Below are 4860 nucleotides of genomic sequence, written 5' to 3' on the forward strand. Positions count from 1 at the left end.
AAATGACGAAAGGCTGCAATGAAGCATGCACACACCCATGAGCACACTCATGGACACACACTTATGGACATAAAAAGCAAACTAGCAACGTGAAACAGACCCTTGTAGTTTCATAGAACTGTTCATAAAGTGTGAGGGGAATTTTGGATGAAAGCTTGTGAATAAGAGTGCGTGCAACTTTTATTTGAGCAGTATGTCAAACAAAGATTGTGATATTACCTTCTTAGCAGGCGATACTCGGGATTTAATTAAAAACCCCTCTAAGAAGAAATAAAGCACACTGAAAATGAAAGTCGTGTAACACTGTTACAAGGAATGAGGGCTCAAAGCACCTCTGAAAGCCTTGAAGCCTCGTACGAGTAGCCCTGTTCAGTACATTTAAATGTAAGTAATGCGACATGCAAAGGTGCAATTTTCACTTAAAGTCCCAAAAATTCTGCATTGACTTTTAGGTGCAGACTTAAAAATGCATAAAGGTATAAAATACTAAATATATAAATAAAATATATGATTGTCCAAAACACCCTAAGGCAACTGTTGTTGTGATTTGATGCTATATGAAAAATATATACATACACTGGTCAAGATCACTGTTCCATGTAATCACATTTTATGTGGCCAGAGACCAGCCTAAGAAGTTACTTTTACAAATAGCTCTTTCAAACTATATATTTGCGCATGTATCCTTCATCATTTATTTCTCATTATGTCTGGCTCCTCCACCACTGCTGTCTTGCTTCCCTCAGTTCTACCTCCTCAGCTCAAGTTTCATCTTCAGGGCTTTAACACAGCAATTAGACATGTGGCCCTCTCTCATCTCGGGACATCTGACAATAAGCCAGCTAAACAACAACAACGGCTGGTTATAAGCTAACATTATTGGAGCTAGTGGTAGGCTTTCCTAAAAACGCACTTTAGCTCTAAACATCTTGATTACATTGTCATCTGGTATGAGAACGTGGTCGGTAAGTGACTGAACTGATTTTTTTTGGAGCCTTTTCTTTAGCCTTTTTTCCCCTGCATGTTGATAGCGTAATATGCTGAAATCCTCACATAGCTGCTGACTGTCAGGTTGGATTGTAGGTACAAGCTGTGCAGGAGGAGAACTTTTCAGAATTCATGTCAGTTATGAAGAAAGCTCCTGTGTGAGTCTGTACTATGTCAGTGCTTTAATGTAATGAGACACTTTGGAGAGTTTGTATTTCTGAATGTTTGTATTTCTCCATGAGCCAGTTCAGCAAAATTAAGTTAAACTTAAGTCAAATGTAATACGTGATTTGATTCATTTCAAAGAGAGATTTGCACTTAAATTTACTATACACAAAAGAAGTTTATAAACTTTGGCTAATAGAAATTGTGCAGGAGCATTCTGCTGAGTTTGTGTACTTATCTGGGGCCTGCTAATTTTGAAAAGTGGTACTGCTGAATAATATTGCAGCCACAGTCCACGCCCTAGAAGACAAGAGGAATGGGTCCATAAAATAAATTTAAACAGGGCAGACCACATATTACATTTTTATTGATATCCACATTAGAGATTATCTTTCACTGTGAATTAAACCAGTGTCATCTATGTGCAAATTCAAGTGCTACATTTTAAAGCGGTTCGACAAGTAGTTCTACAGTGTCATTTCCAACCTTTACTGTGCTTGTAAATCAACTAGTGTAACTCACAAAGAGGCAAAGAAAAACAATTTAACGTGTCTCATAGACAATCACTGCAAAAAATATGACTGTTGCTGCTTTTGAAGTGGGTAGAGCTGGAGGCAGATATTTGGGGGGAAAAAATCATCAATGCTAAAATGTCTGCTGTACTTAAAGCATACATATCTGAGGAACTGCACAAATAAAGTCTTTAAGTAATTCTTTAAGAAGCCATTTTCTATTTAAGTGGAGATTGTTTATCTAAACCCCCGTGCTTTTATGCATTTAAAACAGCATTTATCTTCATTTGCTTTCCCACAGTCAGGAGTTTAGTTTCCAAACATTTCTGTGAGCCATTTTCACCAGATTCCCCAATCATATTATACTTTGTCAGCGTCATTTCAGTTTTTAATATATGCTTCCTTCTTTTGAATTTTAATAGAAGTTTTTTGTGGATTTTTTTGTAACTCGCCTTGATACGCTGATTTTCAACAATATTCCCACATTTGTAAGGGGATAGTCAGAGCTACAAAACGTAGCTTGTAAACCACAGAAATATATAATAACACACAGCTTACATTCGTTGCAGTATATGCATATGTATACATATTTTTTGTATATGTATACATGCATATGTATACATATGCATATAAAAATCATTTTGCTGCACATAATCTAATAATAGAAACCGGGTTTACATATAAAGTGCTAATTGACCTTTTATAGTTGCTACAATACTAAAAAAAAGTCCGCCACCTTCAGTCTGCATCATATAATAGATGATATTACCTCCAAATCAGATTACTGCCTTCCAGGTGAAGTATTACAACAGTGCAGCTGGTCTGCAGGTCCATGCATCCCTCAGCCACTTCATTATTTTGGTTCAATGGTCCATCTGGATTAGGTCCAGTGACTTCCATCAGCCCTAGCATTAAAGAAAAAAAAAAGCTAAGGGTAGCAGCCAGCTCACAGGCTCAGATAAGTTACACTGTATACTGTAGACTATACCTGTGCATTGAACAGCAGATTAAGTGATTTTACAACTGGTAAATAATGTTGATCATATATTAAGCCCTACCCTCCCAAGAGCTATGGCAATAGAATATACTTATATCTGACAAGAACAGGGACTGGATTGTGTAGATGAATAATACTGTAGTCCAAAAAGTTAATATAGGATTAAAGGGAACTGGTAACAATATAGGTTTCCACCTTGTGTCAAATGGGGCCAAAGTAATTATTTTCACTGTACCCAGGCAATGATCACTGTATGAGATGCATTGCTTAACGGTCTACACAATCAAGTAAGGTAAAAGATTCCTGGTTCGACCCAAAGAGGAGTAAATCTCTTCCTATAAATCCATGTGTTGTATGAAGGATTTCTGAGATATATTTTTTTGTTTAAATCTGGCAGCTCAAACATACGGAGCTACCTGTTTTGGTGCCTTTTTGTGTGGAAAAAAGGCAGAAAGCCTCATTAATTATGAAAAACTCATTGATTATGAGGCATAGTGAAAGCCAGATTAGTTAGCAGGGGTGCCACCAGGGGGGGTGGGGGGTGGCCTCCCCCCAAAATTTGCTGCCCCACTTCAGAGAAAATGCTGATATTCCTTCTTTAGCCCCAGTTTTCTCATAATCAATGATTTTATTTAAAAAATAATAATAAATAAATAATGAAATATCAACTGCAATACCAAGTGCCTTGAGATAAATGTTAATGCAACATGGTAATATTCCCAAGCTAACATAGTGATGTGTAGGATGCTGTGTCAGAGTAATTTTAGTTTTTAATGTTTGTTTCCTTTCTTTTTGTAACTTGCCTCAACTTGCCTTGATATGCTGATTTTCAGACAGTCAGATCCACAAAACACACAACATAGCTCAAGTTCTCATGCTAATATGTGCTACACACACATCTTGTGATAAAAGGACACTTCCAAGAAAGAAAGTGAAACTCGGAATCATTTAACTCCGATGACTTTCAACAGGATACTATATATATATATATATATATATATATATATATATATATATATATATATATACATACATACATATGGCCCCAACTGACCGAATGGCCCCAACTGACCGAGTGCTCAGTGAATACCTCAGGCAGCAGAAACCCAAGAAAGAGGAGGGAGACGAGGAACCATCATGGAAGGACAGGCCCCTGCACGGTATGTACCACCGGCAGATAGAGGAGGTGGCTGATATCCAGAAATCCTACCAGTGGCTGGACAAAGCTGGACTGAAAGACAGCACAGAGGCACTAATCATGGCAGCACAAGAACAAGCTCTGAGAACAAGATCCATAGAGGCTGGGGTCTATCACACCAGGCAAGACCCCAGGTGCAGGCTGTGTAAAGATGCCCCAGAGACAATCCAGCACATAACAGCAGGGTGCAAGATGCTAGCAGGCAAGGCATACATGGAACGCCATAACCAAGTGGCCGGCATAGTGTACAGGAACATCTGTGCCGAGTATAACCTGGAAGTCCCGAGGTCAAAATGGGAGATGCCCCCAAGGGTGGTGGAGAATGACCGAGCTAAGATCCTGTGGGACTTCCAGATACAGACGGACAAAATGGTGGTGGCTAACCAACCGGACATAGTGGTGGTAGACAAACAGAAGAAGATGGCCGTAGTGATCGATGTAGCGGTTCCGAATGACAGCAATATCAGGAAGAAGGAACACGAGAAGCTGGAGAAATACCAAGGGCTCAGAGAAGAGCTCGAGAGGATGTGGAGGGTGAAGGTAACGGTGGTCCCCGTGGTAATCGGAGCACTAGGTGCGGTGACTCCCAAGCTAGGCGAGTGGCTCCAGCAGATCCCAGGAACAACATCGGAGATCTCTGTCCAGAAGAGCGCAGTCCTGGGAACAGCTAAGATACTGCGCAGGACCCTCAAGCTCCCAGGCCTCTGGTAGAGGACCCGAGCTTGAAGGATAAACCGCCCGCAGGGGCGTGCTGGGTGTTTTTTTTTTATATATATATATACACACACACACACCCAGCACGCCCCTGCGGGCGGTTTATCCTTCAAGCTCGGGTCCTCTACCAGAGGCCTGGGAGCTTGAGGGTCCTGCGCAGTATCTTAGCTGTTCCCAGGACTGCGCTCTTCTGGACAGAGATCTCCGATGTTGTTCCCGGGATCTGCTGGAGCCACTCGCCTAGCTTGGGAGTCACCGCACCTAGTGCTCCGATTACCACGGGGACC

Source organism: Rhamphochromis sp. 'chilingali' (genome assembly GCF_963969265.1).
Source record: "Rhamphochromis sp. 'chilingali' genome assembly, chromosome: 19".
Classification (NCBI taxonomy): domain Eukaryota; kingdom Metazoa; phylum Chordata; class Actinopteri; order Cichliformes; family Cichlidae; genus Rhamphochromis; species Rhamphochromis sp. 'chilingali'.